The sequence below is a fragment of the Alligator mississippiensis genome, chromosome 1, assembly GCF_030867095.1.
Source record: "Alligator mississippiensis isolate rAllMis1 chromosome 1, rAllMis1, whole genome shotgun sequence".
Lineage (NCBI taxonomy): Eukaryota > Metazoa > Chordata > Crocodylia > Alligatoridae > Alligator > Alligator mississippiensis.
Genome location: NC_081824.1, coordinates 468,506,211 through 468,524,832, shown reverse-complemented (window position 1 = coordinate 468,524,832; position 18,622 = coordinate 468,506,211). Strand labels below are relative to the sequence as shown.

Sequence of the window (18,622 nt, the reverse complement as noted above, 5' to 3'; positions counted from 1 at the left end):
AGGGAAACCCAGGGAAAAGCTGCCAGGGACTGAAATGGGGCAGGATCAGGGGGTGCCTCGCACCTCGCCGCCCGACGCTCAGCTGTACAGGTGGCTTAGGGGACCCACTCCCCTTTGGATGCTGAATTTGTGCTTGATCTTCACCCTGAGGTCGGGGAAAGTGAACCCCAAGGTCCCTCTTACCTACCACTTCTATATCCACGTATAAAAACTTCAGGTTTAGGGGTGCTGGGTGTAGCCACGTTGCTCTAAGGACACAGGCAGGCCAGGTTCTTTGGGTTAATGCGATATCTTTTATTAGAACAACTCAATAATTGGAAAAACGTTTTTTGCAAGCTTTCGGGCATAAGCACCCTTTTGTCAGACATAGGGAGCCTCCAGTAAAGTTCAGGTTTACGCTTTCCTCCCAAACGATGAATTTAAACCCAAACAGAAGTAGGGGGGAGGTGACAGTCATGAATACCCGGCACCAAAAATATTCCCCTGTGCAATTTCAGAGCGATCCTCATTGCTACAGTCCCATCCATCCATGCATCCTCCCCACGCGTGCAATACAGATCACCTTTTCCCAATTCCCAGCCTCTCCCCCAGCACAGATCAGTCCTGACCTACGTGCATCCCCCTCCTCTAAAATGGAAGTTTAGAGCCTGCGAGCCCAAAGGATTAACAACAAAACCAGACATATGAGGCTAAAATAAAAGCTAGCACAGAAAAAAAAACAACTATGCAGATTACAGAGAAAATAATGCCGTTGTGATGCAATAGGCCGAACTATGGGAAACGGCAGGCAGTAAAAATCACTGCTGGAGAAGAGGTCAGCATGAGGGCATAAGGGATTAGAAAACACTGATATTTATATTTTTGGGTTATTTTATATCAAAGGCAAAAAATGGACTCAAAGTCTGCTAAGAGTGCACAGCGCTGATCTATGTAAGTAGCTTTTCCCAGCCCCGGTACTCTCACTCTTCCACCTGCACTGATCTCTTGCACCTTGTCCTAAAATGAACCCTGAGCATCAAGAACATTTAAACGTGTCTATAACTTAGGGAAGGAGACAGTGGACTCCTGTGAGAGTAGTCATATACGTAGTTATATACGTGCCTAAGTGTTCTCAGGTTTAGGGGGCTTGGACCGTGAGCCCTTTGGGGGAAGAGACTGTCTCTTGCTATACGCATTGTCCGGCACTCAGAAAAATGGAGCCTGGATGCTAAGTGCACCATGTGCATGCTATGGCAATGCAAATAATAAACTAGATTAATGAACATGCACAAATTTCAAGGTCTGGCCTAACACTCTCTAAGTAGCTCGCTGTTGGGACCAAAATAGAGAGACATACAGTACTCAGCTGTACCGAAATAGAAAGGCCAGCCTGGCGGCAGTTAGCAAATGCCACTCTCTTCCAAAAAGGCATAAAACAAAATCAAGCTGTACCCTAACTACACAGATACTTTAAATACATACAGCTCACCCTCTCCTGCAAGGAGAAAACTGAAGCAGAAAAATCAAAGCAGAAAAGGTGATGCAAACAGACAACACCCTGGCAGAACCGGAGAGACACAGAGGTTCAAATTGAAAACAAAACAGTGTGTTTTTAGGCACAATCGCCAGCAGTGCTTATAGTTAAGTTTGCCCAACACTTTCCATTACAGGATTGCAAACCTCAAGCATTCAAATACCATGACTCAAGGCTCCTAAAACCATGATTATCTTAGAAAATCATGTTTCTTAAACACACACACATTTTATATATGTATATATATGTAAATATTTGGCATTTGGGTATACATACATACACACGCATTATATATATATACACACACATATTTTATATATATATATATATATATATATATATAAATAAAATGTGTGTGTATGTATATATAGTATATGTGTGTATACTGTATATATATATGTATGTGCATATAAATAGATCTTTCTCTCTCTCTCTCTCTCTCTATATATATACATAATTTGGGTTCTTTTTATTTGGATTTGGATTTCCAAGCCTTTAAATTGTACCAGGGTCATGTTTTCAAGTTCTCTCCTGCAACCATGCAGGCTACAAACTATGGGATATCTTTTTTTTAAGAAATAAAAGTGGAATTACTTGTGTAATCACATGCATCCAGGAGCTGGGAGATGAAGAAAACCACCAGAGACTCTGCAATTCACAATACGTTTATGAACGGTGACGTCATTGTATTATAAGGCCCTGTTTTCAGTGGCTTGTGGCAAGCTCACACTCTAACAGTTTGAGCTGAAATTTTCCAAGGTAGAGTCTGCCTAGCTGGATTTCTTTTTTGTAATTATTATTTTTGCTCATTTCCAGGACATAAGATGTTTCCTAACGTCAGAAATTCTGATTCTCTCAAGGAGGTGGCCTTAGTATCAGCCTTGCCATCTCTGTGGAAATGTTCTCAAACTTGGCCAAGTTCAAATCCTCCAAAAAAATCTCAATTCACACCTAGTAGTTAAATCCTACACAGATGGTGTCTGCACTGAGCACGCTCCAGACCAGAGCTGCAGAGATGTGGCCTTCTGGAGGATTTTTTTCTCCTGGAAGCCAAGGGCTGTTATGTGCAGAGACAGCAAAAAACCTGTTTTTCTTATATTTATTGCCCCTAATGCCAAAGTCCATGCAGCAAAGATAACAAGGGAGGCATGTGACTGGAAAGCAGAGGGATCGAAAAAGAAATCTTGGGAGAGATACAAGTTTCAGTAGCCAGAGGATGAAGGCAGCAGAGGAGCTGGTGGAGGTGGATGAATGGGAACATAGGGGAAAAGAGGTATAAGAGGTGGGCTGATAGGGGCAGGAAGAGGAGGAGGCAAGAGGAATGGAGAGACCAGATAGCAGCAGAGGTATAATGGGACCACGGACAAGAGAAGAGTCTGTAACCACCCCAGACCCTGGAAGTCAACCCCGGGGGTCTGAGTCTCACCCTTCCTCTACAGGCAGCTGTGAAACCCACTGGCAAAAGAAGCACCTCGTCCTCCTCTACCGCCTGGTCCATACGGAGGACAACAGCCTTCTACTGCTACCAGTGACTCACGTGCTAGAGATCTCTGCTGTGGATCTACACGTCCAGCTCTGCTAAAGACCCCAGGTGGATCATCACTGTGGATCTACATGACAGAATCTCTGGTCTTATTTCCCCCTGGTTTTCAGGTGTTTTCCTCTGTATTTTATTCTAATTAGGAAAATTGGAGAAATGCTGAGCGCTCGCAACAGCAGTGCTGTGTTTTGAATATACGAAATGCTGTCTGGATGCCAAGTTCCCAGCCCAATCAGGTCCTTAGGGACTCCGGTTGAGCAGCGGGCAGTTCGGACAATGCGAGCCTCGTTATTTCTGCCTCATTCCTTGTAAAACTGGGGCAATTTTATCAGCTCATCTCCTGCAGTCTTGTAAAGATACATCCACTAATGTGCATGAAATAGTCAAATACTAGACTGCAAATGCCACAGAAATTTCCATAAGGAATGCAGTGTGTAGGAAGGGGGGTGGCATACTTTTAAATATTTATTATTTTATTTATGCGATTTATATGCCGCTCTTCCCAACAAAGGCTCAGGGCAGCTTACAGTGAGAAAAGAAAGCAATTTAAAAAGGCAACTAGACTGTCCCAATAAAAGAGACCCATTAAACAACATCTCGACCTAGCCTTGTTTGCCAAACACCTGCCCAGATAGGAAGGTCTAACAATGCTGCCAAAGATGTCCAGGCTTGGGATCTGGCAGGCCTTGAAGAAGGAGGGATTTCTAGAGCCAAGGAGCCAAAACTGAGAATGACGCCCCACAAGTTTTACCAGGCAGACTTGATGCACTAATGGTACTTGCAGGAGGTTGCTCTAGGCTGACATTAAGGATCGTGATGGGGCATAAAAAGGGAAGGTGGTCCTTTAGCTATGTAGGGTCCAGACCATTTAAGATAGGTCAAGACCAGCGCCCTTCAACTGTGCCTAGAAAACTACTGGGAGCCAGTGCAGTTGTTAAAGGACTGGAGTTACTTGCGCCAGGTGTCTCACCCCTATCAGAAGGTGGACCACGGCAATCACCAACAAAAATAGTTTGTGGTCCGTGTAGCGGCTCCCACCGTTTTCTGTGTTTCAGAAGCCCACCAGAGCAGCAGCTTGTATTTGTCCTCAGGCTTTCCATGTTGTATGTAGCTGGTAAGCGTGGTTATTTGGGACATATCATGGTCATACAGGGTATTGTCAGGGTATGTTTGTCGAAGGAAGAGCAAAAAAGCACTCAATTATATTGAGTGTAGAGCAGGGGTGGGCATAAGGGGCCCAAAGTCATATTGAATGGGTGACCTTCACTCTGAATCTTCTAACCTTTGTTTGGCTTTGCAACCTTCACATTTTTGCCATGTGTATTTGGAGGGAAAAAGTAATACCTCCCCCGCATTTCACATTTTTAATCACAAAGCCCTTCATAAAACAGATCGGTACCATCATCCCCATTGTACAGAAGAGGAAAATGAGAAATAAAAGCAGCAAAGTCACCTGCCAGATGGGTCTGAAGACCCATCACACGGCCAGGAGTAAGACCCAGGTCTCCTAAGTCCCAGCCAGTGTAATTTGTATATTGAAGGGCAGTCCCAGCCAATTTGTATGTTGGATGGCAATTATATTGACAGGAAGCAAATCCCTATAGTCCATGTTGCCCATGCTGCATTTCTGCAGTCCATGCAGTCCCTATAGTCCATGCTGTCCAGACTGCATTTCATAACATCTGAACAGAATGGGAAGTGCTGCCCAGATATTTGGGCTGTGAAGGATGTGCATGCTGTACAAACTACATGTTAAGGGCTGGTGACAGTGTTTTGTTCATACCGAGATTAGAGGAGAGGTGATCAAAGAGGACCCAGATCTGCATGTTCCTGTGTCTGTGCTACCTATATTTTTAGTAATGTGTTTTTTCTATTCCTTTAATTCAGAGATGCTCGTTCACTAAAGTACAAGATAATCAAAGCTCTCTTCAAGCATCCCTACGGGCCACATGATTCATCCTCACCTTGAGTTTAGTGGTCTTTTATTTCCTATATTGTTGGCAGTTTCTCTGGGGGAGTCAAGTAGTTCTTCAGTATATTCCCTGGAGTGCTGCATGTTGCAGGAACGATGCTGTACTTGTGGGTGATTGTCGGCCTGGGAGCCTTTAGAAATCTGTTATTTAAGTATGCTGTTCTGCACTGCTAGCTTTTGTACCCTGGGCTTGAATTCTGTCTCAGCCTGGGATGCCACACGCAATGAGCATATTGTATTTCCCTAAAGCTAGATAGAGCGGGCAAGATGAAAAATGGCTTTGCAAACCCACCTCAAAATGCTAAGGCAGGATTTGACCATGTTGTGGAAGGGGAGCCCATCTACCTTGAGAATCTGGGAAGGCAAGCAACTGGAGACGGACCTACAAACAACTCAACAGATCCCAGGGAAGAGAAGGCTTTTGCAAAAATACACCACGCTCTGAAAAATCTTTGAAGAAAAAGAGGGTGTGGGGATATAATGGATATGGACAAGGACTCAGGGCAGGAGAGGGGAGGCAAAGAGATAGACAACACCCGGGACAAGAGAAAACAAGAGATGGGGGCTAGGTAGTAGGGAAGGGCCCAAGTTAGGTTTGGGAGGTCCCCAGGAATGAAGAAAGAAAGGAGGTGGTAGGAGGTCTCAAGGGATGCTGCAAAGCATATTTAAAGCCACAAAAGACATTGGCCTGCCATGCAGGAAAGGTATCGTTTGTTTGTAGAGCCTCTTATTTTTTAGTCCTTTTTTGGTAATTTTCTCTTTCTACCTGCTGTGTATGCAGTGGTGAGCAGTACACAGTGCAAAGGGTATGCAGGGAGCGGAGAGACCACACAGTGCAAGATTTTTGCAGCAGCGGGTGGTGCGTAGACTACACAATGCAACGAGTTTGCAGGGGTGGGTGGTGTGCCGGCCACATCCTGCAATCTATATGGAGTGGCAGGTGGCGTGGAAACTGCACAACATGATTTGCATGCAGTAGGGGCTGGTGTAAAAAGCCCACTGTGCTGCACAGGCAGCGATGGTTAGTGGGTAGATTATGCACTGCGATGTGCCTGCAGCGGGGGGTAGCAACTCCCACTTCTGAACAGATCCCTAAGCATTTTTATTCATTCGTTTTTCAACATTCACAGTTGGGGAGGAAAGGAAGACATGTCTCCATAATATTTTCCTGTTCCATGGATGTAGTTTGCTGAGGCTGTAGGATTCACTTTCATCCACTGTCCCCTCCTCCCAAGCTAGTTTGATTCCAATAAAATGCTGCTTCCAAGGATGATACTTCTCTCTTCCCCCCCCAGAAAGAAACATAGGATTTACATAGTCTATACAAGTGGCAGTAGAAAAGAAATTACTGCTAAGACTAATTACTGGGACCCTACTGGGAGTCTAGAAGGACGGATGAGTTGCCATCGGGGGATATGGCAGGATGTCGGAGATGGAAAGGGAACCCAGAAAAAGAAGTCTGGTTCTTTAATAAGACAACAGGACGTGTTGCCCAGTAGGGTCCTATAGACCTGACATCTCCCAAGTGGTGATAGGAACTGCCTCTAATATTTGCAGGGTCTACAACAGTCTGCTTGAAGAAGTGATAGAGTAGGCTTCAAACTGTCTGGAGGAAGACCACAGCAACCAAAGGAGCTGAAGTTGTCCTAACAGATGCTTGCAGCCACCAAACCCATCACAGGAGTGGGGCTAGATACACAGGCAAAGGGCGGATATCTACTTACCCTTCAGCTTCTCCATGCAAGGCCCTAAGCTGGCTACCATCTGGATGCTTCTTATCCCGCAACTCCAGAGGGCACTGATGAGGAAGAGTGTAGCACGGGGCCAGACTGCTCTTCTACTTGCACCCCTGGCCCCTCGCAGGGCTGAACTGGAAGCAGATGAGTCTGGGTGGCTCACCCACAGCTTCCTGAAGTGCCTGATTGGGATAAGCATGGTCTCCCGATAGTGGAGAGCTTCTAATTGAATGCTCACATCTTTCAAAAGCAATGGATTGAGCTGATGCATTGCCTCACCATAACAGACTAGGGGGCTTGGTGAAGATGCCCATGCTCCCTTTTTTTCTCTGGGAAATATACTCCTGGCACAACCAGGATCTGGGCTTTGATGGACGCACCAAGCGGTTGTTTTCTTCTCCACCGATGCACCAACTTAACCTCTTGAGCTTCCCGCAAGAGTCTGCTGCCATCCTCTTCCACTGGTTCTCCCTCCCTCCGTGGATGCCTTTGTATCTCGAGTACTCTCCCTTTCACATTTTATTTGTTTGCTTTTCCACATTCGGTAAACCCAATTAAAAACTAACGAGTCCCATCTATCAACCCGGCTCCAGCTCTCGGCAGGATACGTATGTGCCTGTTACTGGAAGAAGAAGCCACACGCATTAGTAAAGAATCCCCACGCTGCCTCGCACCGAGGACGGCCTGACGAAAGGTCTTGCGCTCGATGCCAAAGACATTCAGGATTGCATTCAATTAGCAGAGCAGTAAAAATAAACAAGTAGATCTAAAACTCCCCTAATGGCTTTGCTTCCAGCTTAGCGGAGGAGGGATGTATTTGATCAGATGTCTCAATCTCAGTCTGCGTGAAGTTCAACAGCTGCCCCTGGATCACAAAACATATGACTGGGGAGTACAAACCGCCTGCTACTGGTAGACCCAGAGGAGTTTGACATCTGCATTAAGAGAGGGAGAAATCCCCTCTATCTCTATTAGGTGGTGAGATCCTTCTGGGCAAAGTTTTGGTATCCCCACACGGGCACATTGCTCCTCACCTCCATGTAGCCACAAGGACTTTTGTGTCTCAGAGGCATGTGTTGGAAGTACATTTCTATCCCTGCTTCGACTCTGAAAATGAGGCAGTGTGGGTGCTCTGCAGATACCCACGGCACAGTGCTCGAGACCTGGGTTTTCTTGCATGCTCAAGGAAACACCTTGGCATATCTCCAAGGGTCCCTCTCCTTGCCTTGTTTCCAGGGTTAATGTATATAGAGCGGGAATGAGTGAACAAGGCTTTTTCCCTCAGACCTGTGACATACCCGCAGCATCTCCCATCCCGGCAACGTGCCTTTCTTCCCCATTAAAGAAGCACCATGCCCCAGCATGGGAGGGAAATGAATGTCACTCATTGACTCATGCAACAGGATTTTCCCCTGGTAGCAGCCTCTTCCCAATTCTTAGTCACGTTGGACACGCCAAAAATGGATTATCCACTACCAGCACTGGAATTTGACCCATCATAGGAACACCTGGAGGCACCACTCACCCCGCGGCATCTGCACAGGTCAGAAAGAAACAGCTGCTGTGTCCCAAATACCAAATCAGCACCTTCCTGCTTATCTGTGAATGCCTAGTGTGTACATCACAAAAGAGAAGCAGACGCCAGGTTTCGTCTGGTGGCATCACTGCCTATCCAGCTTGCCAACAGTGCGTCTTTGTATCTAGTGCTGGTGCTCACCCATTTTCGCTTGTCTTAGACTTGGATCGTACCTTCTCTGGGGCAGATACTGTCTTTTTGTTCTGTGCATTTAAAGTGCCTGAATTTAGGAGGTCCTGGCCTGCTGCTATGACCCTTAGCATGCCTGCTGGACAAAGAAGAGGCAGTGAATGCAACTGATTTCCATGGAAGTTGCAGGGGTTGTGGGTCCCTTAAGGGTTTTGCCCATTATTCATCTGAATCGGGAAGTGACTCACGTAGAAGAACAATCAAACCTTTCACAGGTGTTTTTTAGTCCAGTTAATATCAAACAATACCGCTGGTTAATATCTTTCCATTTCTAAAGACAGAAAGGAGCCTGCAGGACGGCAGCATTCCTGTCATAGTTTAGTTGCAGGTAGCTGAAAGCAAATCTCTCTCCTGCCGCTCTACCCGTGACCCACGCCCTGTCCCCTGAACAAAGCCCCTCTTATTCAGCCAGGCAAAAGACAACATCGGTTTCCTTATTATCTCAATCCTGGACTCTCCTAAGCCAAGTTCTCACTGTACTGAACTGTGCACGAGTATATGAGGCAACACCATCCTGCCAGCCTGCTCTGCCCCGCAGCGTGAGAAAACCCATCAACATCTTCGGCTAAGCGGGTCTGTGATCTGACACGTTTGCACAAACCACTCAAATTCAATCACCAGATCTCTGAAACCTGTTCTGTCTCTCCCTGTTTGAAGAGGTCTTTTCTCACCTAGGGAGGTATGTTTGCTTCCAGGGTCAATATTAAGTGGTTTTATATGATGTTCTTTAAAACCAGAAGTCTGCACTACAGCATCATCTTCAGTTTCTTGAAAAAAAAAATCACTTAATTTCTTTCCATTTTGGAGGCTAAAGAATGGGAAAGTGCTGGGTTTGAATAAATCCTTGATCTTAAGCTTTTTAAGCCAGTTGAGGATGCAGCCCTTATTGTGTTCTGCCACTTTTATCTAAGCATGCCTGAAAAAACCCTACTTGATCATGACTATCAAAGAAAATAGCTTTGTGTGTGTACTGAATCACTTGCATGTTCACAAATGGTACTGGATCATAATTGTGCCCATGTGAGCATGCACCACCGTGGAGTTGGACTGAAGTTTATGTGAACGTTTGACCCATCTTTCATCCACAGGGCTTTACCAATTATTCCAGTCATGGGCCCCATGTAATGGTGAATCCAAAGAGCTGCATCCCAAGTTCCTGGCATCTCAGTAGAAGCACCCAGACTCTGACAAGATTGCATTTATGGACATAATCTCTAGCAGGACTCAGCAGGCACGATTCGGGCCAGATTTCTCCAAAGAGCCCAACACGCTGACGTGCTTTAGAAACTCAGTCCTGGATTGTGGGTCCTATGCTCTTGACAATTTTGCCTTAAATGTCTACAGGAGGAATAATTTTGTCTGACCGTTCTGATGTGGAGCATTACAATGGTTTAACGATTAGTCTTACTTCAATCCTGGGGAAACTCTTTGAGAAGATCATCAAGGAGCACATCTGTGATGGGCCGGCATTGGGGATGATGCTCAAGGGCAACCAACATGGGTTCATTAGGGGCAGGTCCTGTCAGACCAACCTGATTGCCTTTTACGATCAGGTCACAAAAGCATTGGATGCAGGTGTTGCCGTGGATGTAGTCTTTCTGGACTTCAGCAAGGCCTTTGACACCGTCTCCCACCCCATTCTCATCAAAAAACTAGGCGACTCTGGCATTGATGCCTGCACAGTCAGATGGATTGCAAATTGGCTGAAGGGTCGTACTCAGAGGTGGTGGTAGATGGGTCATTTTTTACCTGGAAGGAAGTGGGCATTGGAGTCCCCCAGGGCTCGGTCCTCAGGCCTGCACTCTTCAATTTCTTTATTAGTGACTTGGACAACAGGGTAAAAAGCAGCCTGTTTAAATTTGCTGATGACACCAAGATTTGGGGTGAGGTGGGCACACTAGTAGGGAAGGACAGATTACAGCAGGACCTGGACAGGTTACAGGGGTGGGCTAACGAAAATAGGATGGGTTTCAATACTGACAAGTGCAGATGCATCACGAGCAGGTCCAAGGAGGTGATCCTTCCCCTGTATGTGACACTGGTCAGGCCGCAGCTGGAGTACTGTGCCCAGTTCTGGGCGCCGCACTTCAGAAGGGATGTGGTCAGCATGAAGAGGGTCCAGAGGAGGGCCACTCACATGATCAGGGGCAGCAGGGCAGACCCTACAAGGAGAGGCTATGGGACCTGAACCTGTTCAGCCTCTACAAGAGAAGGCTGAGGGGGGACCTGGTGGCTGTCTATAAACTCACCAGGGGGGAACCAGAAGGGTTTGGGAGAGACCCTGTTCCCCTGAGCACACCCCAGGGTAACAAGGAATAACGGCCACAAATTGTTAGAGAGTAGGTTTAGACTAGACATCCGAAGGCACTACTTCACAGTCAGGGCGGCTAGGATCTGGAACCAACTTCCAAGGGAAGTGGTGCTGGCTCCTACCCTGGGGGTCTTTAAAAGGAGGCTTGATGTCTACCTGGCTGGGGTCATTTGAGCCCAGTTTTCTCTCCTGCCCAGGCAGGGGGTCGGACTTGATGATCTACAAGGTCCCTTCCCACCTGACTTCTATGAATCTATGAAACGACACACAGCAACAGTACAGAACAGCACAGGGAAAAGAGGGGACCCCGAGGGAGGCAGAATGCAGTCACTTAATTGGCATTTTTCCCAGACATGGGACACCCCTAATCTTACAAAACATACTACAAGAATAGCCGTACATATTTAGGATCCCTGTAGATCCTGTAGTAACCTACAGCTCCTTTGCAAGCAGGATGAGATGGATTGAAGAAAGATCACCGCACCCTGAATCAATATACTTCCGGCATCTTTTTTACTTTGCTTCTGATGAGAAAAGGCTGACACGATCCAGCGCTTGCTGTCGAGTCAACATTAAAGGTAGGGGCCAAGTCACTGGTAGAGCAGTACTCACAGTCCTAAAAATGGGGCAGAGGGAGGATTGTAACAGCCGGTTGTCTCTGCCCTCTGCTCAAGCCATGATCTAGGCAAAGCCCCGACCTCTTATAAAGTTGGAAAGGGCTCTATGAATCACTTTGTTGTTCCCTTCATTTCTCCTAAATCCTATGTATGTACATCCCACCTGTTTACACCAGTCTAATCTACATCACTTTGGTACACTGATGTCAACTGTACCCAGAGCCAGAGTGGCTGGAGCAGTTATCTAAGAGTATGTGCACATAGTGGGAAGCTATTTCTGCCACTCCTCACTGGGGCAAGAAACAGCCCATTTGCCTTGAGAAAACAGCTGACCTGCAATCAGCTGCAGGGACATGGCATGAACATCAGTATAACTTCCATGTGTCCAGTTTTGCCCTTGATCTTTCCAGATGTGAATGAACTGCAGCAGCACAGATCTGTATATCATCTCTCCGCTCCTTTTTTACACCTCTATAGACATATTGCAGCTGATATCTTTTACTGGACCAACGGCATAGTTGGAAGAGGTTTAGACAAGCTTTCGGGCACAGAGTGTCCTTCCTGAGGCTTGAGAAAGAAGCAGACATGGCTACAACATCCCTCTAACACTACAGACATCTGGTATCTTCAGAGTTTCCTGGCAAGGACGCAGAAATGCTGATGCAGCGTGATAGTAAAGCTGCTTTTATACCATTTCTTACCTGGCTGTAATCAGCCATTGCAGGAAGTCTTCTTAGACAGCCTTGGCCCGTGAAACCCCCAGCCTGTTATAAAGAGCAAATCGAGTGCTGATCCATTTTTTTGGATGCTCCTCTGCCCATTTGAGGCTTACCCCTCTCTAGCGGTGTATGTCCCTGACAAGGACGTGAGCTTTGATTTCAAATGTATAGCAAGGCAGCGTCTCGGCATTGTAGTCAAGAGTTTTGCAGAGGCATCCCGAGACCCTTCAGCAAGGTGAAATCAAAGCTTCATGAACTCGACTGATATGGCAGAGAGACCTGAAAACCATGAGGAGCTTTAATTTCCTTCTTATGTATTTATTTTTCGGCAACAGGAGCCTTGTTGGCACAGCACCCATTCTCTGCCTACAGAAGCTGGAAGCAGAAGGCTTCCTATTGCATTTGGAGCAACAGCCCTGTCTGGAGGCAACCTTACTACTAAACCTACCCTTCCAGGCTCATAGATGTGTGGCAATGATCATTTGGGTCCCATGGGGAATTAGGGTTGTTTGGGGAGTGGGTGTGGAGATGGTGGGAGAAGCAGCACGCTATGGGGACAGGATTCTCTGCTGCACCCCATTTCTGTTGGGCAGAACAGAGGAAGGGGGACCAGATAAAAGCTGGCTGCAGCCCTTTATTCTATTGCCAGATCTCTACTGGCATAAACTAAAACATCTTTGGGCTCCCCACCCTCTTGTGCACCCATACTGTGGAGACTGCAGGGAGAAGAGTCCCAAAAGTCCCCCTAAAGGCATCCACAACAGTAGAGACCAGAGAGTTGCAGCAGTTTTCCTGCCTTTTCATGCCCCTCTGACTGTACAGTGGGGTCAGCTTGCATCAGGGAACCATGGGCTGGCTCTAAAATGGCTTGGTAGGATGCTCCAGGATGCCTGGTTACAAGTGAGCCAGAGCAGCTCTCATGGTACCCTAGGCCTAAAGCTGGCTTTCCCTGTGCAGACGTTGTGGGCGCTTGGGCTGGCAGACGTAGAGGTGCAGGCAGCAAACATTTCCCTGCCGTGGACATGGAGACTGCAGTTCTATTTAACCTTAGTTCACACCTGGCTAATGTGAATCTAATACAGCATGGCTTCCCAGCATAAATGGGCCCAACCTGGTTTCTAAACTAGTACCACCATGCCAAATCTGACAGATGTTTTTAGCCCTCATTTCTACCACTGAAAGTGATCCAACTTTTGAGGCAGGGGAGAAGAAATGCCAAACTTTCCTAGCTAACCACTCAAAACCAACGGAGACTCTCTGGAGAGCGTTGAGAATTTCCCATGTTTCACAGAAAGCCGAGATCAATGAAGAAATCCAACATCGCCTCAAATATGCAAGTGCAGCCTTTGGATGCCTGAGGAAATGGGTGTTTGACGACCGCAACATCAGATCCAAAACCAACCCCATGGTTTATCAAGCAGTCATCATTTCCTTCTTACTGTATGGAGCTGAGACATGGACCACGTACAGGAGACACCTCAAGCCACTGGAGAATTACCATCAATGCTGCCTGCAGAAGATCTTTCCAATCGAGTGGGAAGACAGATGCACCAACATTAGCATCCTCTTGCAAGAAAATGCCATGAGCTTTGAGGCGATGCTCATCCAACATCAACCAGGTGTCCAGCTCCAGACTCCCGAAGCAAGTTTTATTGTCTCAACTCAGTCAAGGCCTACACTCAAGGAGAAGTCAAAGAAAGTGCTTCAAGGACATCCTCAACGCCAGCTTGAAAAAATGCAACATCCTTGTCAATGCACGGGAGGCTATCCCCTAGGACCGTGCCAAAAGGAGGAGCTGCTGCAAGGATCTCAGCACTTTGAAACCTTACAGCAACAACAGGAGATGGAAAAGCGGGAGCAGCAGAAACAGCATGTTGTGGGCTGAATCAAAAATCCGGAGCCACCCACCCTGCGCAGAAACAAGTGCCCAAGCTGCAACAGTGTCGGGCAATCCTGGCTAGGCCTCACCAGGCATCTTCAGCATCTTCAGCCTCACAGATAAGACAATCATGGAAGACAATTGTCCTCTATTGCAAGGGATTGCCCATGATTTTTTTTGAGAGGCAGCATTAGTTAGCAAGTAGAGCGGAGGACTTGGATGCAGAAAGCCTGGGTTCTTACCTGAACTTTGTACTGGTCTACCTAGCGATCCTGGATGAGTTGCTTCACCGCTTGGTGCCTCATTTTCCCCACCTTTTAAATGGGGATAATGCTACTAACATCTTTACTAAAGAGAACTGCATCTGCTAGATGCTGTTATTAATCAGAGGTAAAAAAAAAAGGCCAGGCGTCACTCCAAATGACCTCATTTAAAAAAAAAAAAAAGTTACAGAGTATTTGCCTGCTTTTCTGGCAAAGACCAATCTTTGCATTAAACCCTGCAAAGTGCCAACATGTTACGTTTCAACAGGATTATCACCACCGGGCAAGCATTTTATGGACAAACAGTTCTGAGCCGCAAAACAGCCCAGAACAGAATTGTGAGCGTGACTTTACGGACACACAGTGGGGAAAAAAGTCACTATTTTCTTTGCACTGACATGTAACCAGGTGAAAAATGCTGCTCAATACAGACAAACAAACAATCCAGGCTAAAATGAGTCTTGGAGTAAGATGCTGCACCTTCATTGATTTTGCTGAGGTTGTACCTTTTTGCATCAGAAATGGTTCTAGCCCATAGGCAACGACATTTGCTGCATGGGACAGTTTGATCCTATTTTCACCGGCCACATAGGCAGCGTGTTAACCCAGCTCTGCCACAACACTTTGTTAAAGGCTGCCGTGAAGTCTGGGCAGATACGGCCTCTAACAATTGAATCCAATCAATTTTTCAGATGGAGATAATTTATCCCTTTGCAGGAGACAAGGCAGCTTGTTGATGAGTAAGTGTTATGCTTTAAAATAAAGATACTCCTGTTTAAATTCCCAGCACATGGTGTGATCTAAACATCGATCCTGAGTAGTTAAACTTCAACTGCAGCTCTTTGAGATCTGTCCCCTCGGCCAAGGTGAGCATGTCAGAACAAGCCGGCGGAGCACATCTGCCTCAGCATGCACACTGAAGGATTTAAAGGTATCACTCTACCAGTATTTAAACTGTATTTTCCTTCTTCTCAGGCTGATTTTACCTGCAATGCCGGATTGTGGTTGCGTGGGAGCTTCCAAGCTAAGCACAGCCAGTCGGGATCTTCATTTAGGCTGGGGGACAGCCATCATAAGGACATCTGCTGGGATCTGTAGTGCATCCAACATTGGGGCAGCAAAGTTACCGGATGGTGGTTGCCTGGACCCACCTTGCTTGTCCCCTCTGGCATTTCAGGGTCCCACCCTGTTGTCTCGCCTACCACACCTTGGACAGGGAGGCTGCCCCTAGGAGGCACAGGGGTGCCCTTGGCACCCTTCTTGGTGCTCTCCTCCACCTCTCTAGCCACAACCCAGTATTTAAACACAAATGGAAAAAATATAAGCATCTTCTCTCAAACGAAAGGTTCCCCACCGTGGGTCAACACCATGCCATGGCAGCCTACAAGAGCCCCAAATACTTGTCTTCGGGCTCCTGGTGGTGCAGGGGCTTCTGCAGCTTCTTTGCAGCCTGGAGTCCTTCCTCCTTGCTCCTCCCTGGAGCTCTGCTTGCAGCCTGCAGGGCCAGACTGGACCCCCTTGCTTCAGGCCCTGGGATTATATGTCCCTCTCTGGGTCATCTCACCCACTACTTCTGTCTGTCAGTCACCGGCTGCACAGTGCTGAGTGCACCCGGGGCAAGCCATCATTTTATTCAAGGGTCCTCTGACACTATGAGTTTGTCCAGAAGGTTGCTCCGTGGCCTCCTCTCTGCTTCAGTGATGGGGTAGGAGCCCCCGTTGCAGTAAGGCAGTTTGATTTTCTTTACAGTCCCATTTTTCTTACCCTCCCCAGAGACTAAACTAGCATGCAAAACCAATAGGAATGCATCTGTCTGTCTCACTCCAGTGATTCTGAGTAGGCTGAGAGTTAGAAGGTGCTCAAAAATGTCCATACCTGGTATTTAAATCTCTCCCAACTATGCCGTTCATTCAATAAAAAGTCACCCCCCTAAAAATCCTTGTTTTTCACGTCATGGTATTACCACCGGTGCCTCCACTGCATCACTTGGACTGGTGGCACTGAGCAGAAATTAGGGCAGCCGTGAGTTTTGCAAAAGAGATTGGGATGATCTTGCCTTGAGCAGGGGGTTGGACTGGCTGTGACCTCCAGCGGTGCCTTTCCACACTATTTTTCTATGATTATTAGGGAAAATATAGGAAATCTAATGAAAGTGTGCAGGCTTAGACATGGCTTAAATGACTCTCTACCTCAGAGTCAGTGTGGACTGGGATGAGGCTCAGTAGTTCCACCTCTCAGAGATGTCAAACCAGTAGCCCCTGCTAGAGCTCAGTGGATAAATGAATTTTCACTTCCCTGGCAATTAAAAACAAAGAAAAAAAAAGGAAATTCATTTCTGGTCACTTTGAAAGAAAACTTTCCTGAAATGTTCAGAAAACCATTTTTAAACAAATTCATTTCAAATTAAAAAAAAAAAATCAATCAAACAATTTTGTTTCGGGGATGTCGAAAAAATGCGTGTTTTTCTTTTATACAAACAACGCACCAAATGCAAATTCCCTAATGGCTTTGCTCAGCCTAAATCTGCAAAGAAGTTTCAGCTGACAAATTTGACTCGCGTCGGGTCTCTGACCGCATGTCACACGTCACAGGTTGGGACAATTGCGCGCTCTCCATTTAGCTTCTGAGACCTGCCAGGGGATAGGCAAACCTCACAGCATCACGTGGCATCACATGGCATTTTGGAAACAAACTCTTAATGGGATTTTTTTAAATACCTCTTCTCTTCTCTGTTACTCCTTCTCCAGTCGGGGCTACCATCAAATAGACACCTGCAAGGACAAGCACACGTCCACGGATAGTAGAAAGGGCCACAACAGAGTGGGTAGTCATTGGTAGGGAACAAACAATGGAAGAGTACGGTGGTTACACCTCTCTCGAACACACACACGTGTACACACACGCGTGCCCACGCACACATGCAGGGCAATATGCATACATGAAGTGAAGAGATTAAAGTTAATTTAGGCCTTAAAGTGAGCTCCTTTGCCCAGATTTTAAAGGTAGCTAAAAGATAGCTGGGCACGTACTGGGATTTCTAACCTGTCTAGGTGCCTCACTTCCACCAAGTATCTGGGTTGTAGCCATACTGGTCTAGAGGAAAAGGCGATCAGGACTCATAGTAGAGATGATCTCTTTTATTAGACCAAGATTTTTGCAAAAAAAAAATAATTAAAGAATTTTTTTTTTTTTTTTGCAAAAATCTTGTTGGTCTAATAAAAGAGATCGCTTCTACCGTAAGCCTTGATGGTCACGTCCACCAGTTTCATATGGCAGACAGCACGGGTGCGAGAACCCAGACAGCCACATCCTTGTGCCACTTGCTTCCAGGTTCTTCTTCCACCAACTTGAGCAGCCGTGTCCTACCCCTGTGCGGTGAGGTATCTCTACTGGGAAGGCCAACCAGCCCTTCCCCTCCAGAAAAAGACCCTGCCAAGGTAGAAACCAGTACTCAAGAAAACTACTGAATTAGTTCTTCCTGCTTTCCCTCTAAGAAGGATTCCTGCCCCCATCCCCACCCCTGTTTTCTGTCGTTTCCCTCTGTGACTCCCCCTCACCTTGCACTGTTTTTATCTCAGACCATCAGCCCCTGACAAACAGAAGTAGCTTTCGCCTACTCCAGAGAAGCTGCATGTTAAACTCCTCCAGCTTTTCCAAATGAATAAAGCCCTCGTTAAGCTCATACAATCATAGACAATGAGGGTTGGGAGGGACCTCAGGAGGTCACATCTAATCCAACCCCCTGCTCCAAGTGGGACCAGCCCCAACTATATCATCCCAGTCAAGGCTTTGTCTACCCGGGTCTTAAAAACCTCCAAGGATGGAGAGTCCGCCGCCTCTCTGGATAACCTGTTCTAGCGCTCCACCACCCTCCTACTGAGAACGTTTTTTTCCCAATATCCAACCTCAACTTTCCTTGCTGCAACAGGAGCCCATTGCTCCTTGCTCTCTCATCTGCCCCCACTGAGACCAGTCCAGCTCTGTCCTCTTTGCAACCCCCTTGCAAGGAGTTGAAGGCTGCTATTAAATCCCCCCTCGGTCTCCTCTTCTCCAGATTCATGCAGCATTGCAATGTAATAGCTACCCCCCCAGCCTAGGGGTGACTGCATTTCATTGCTGGACCCGCTGCAGGGACAGTAGTTGCTACGTGGATCCCTGGGGCATTCTAGGCATGTGAGGTATTGCCATTAGCTTAATGCAATCATTCAAAAAGAGTGACATTTTCATTAGGGCCGTCAACACAGCGGGGACCCTTCATTCCTCAGGGCTCTGGCGTGCGCTTCCCCTTCTGCTTTGTTGTGCGGTAT

The 18,622-nt window shown here is 46.8% G+C and overlaps 2 long non-coding RNA genes across 2 annotated transcripts in view; one reads left to right on the top strand and one right to left on the bottom strand.

The window, feature by feature from the left end:
• Positions 1-270: 270 nt before the first annotated feature.
• LOC106739383 (uncharacterized) overlaps positions 271-18,622 on the bottom strand; it is an 82,245-nt gene continuing 63,893 nt past the window's right edge. Inside the window, exons 3-4 of the long non-coding RNA XR_002087661.2 lie at positions 17,033-17,086; positions 271-16,945 (exon numbers count right to left, since the gene is read on the bottom strand). This is a non-coding gene — a long non-coding RNA (uncharacterized LOC106739383). The remainder of the gene's footprint in view (positions 16,946-17,032; positions 17,087-18,622) is intronic.
• Positions 2,771-15,378, top strand: LOC109281107 (uncharacterized). Its single transcript, XR_002087657.2, has 4 exons — positions 2,771-2,859; positions 2,953-3,166; positions 11,291-11,415; positions 15,291-15,378. It is a non-coding gene; the product is annotated as an uncharacterized LOC109281107 (long non-coding RNA).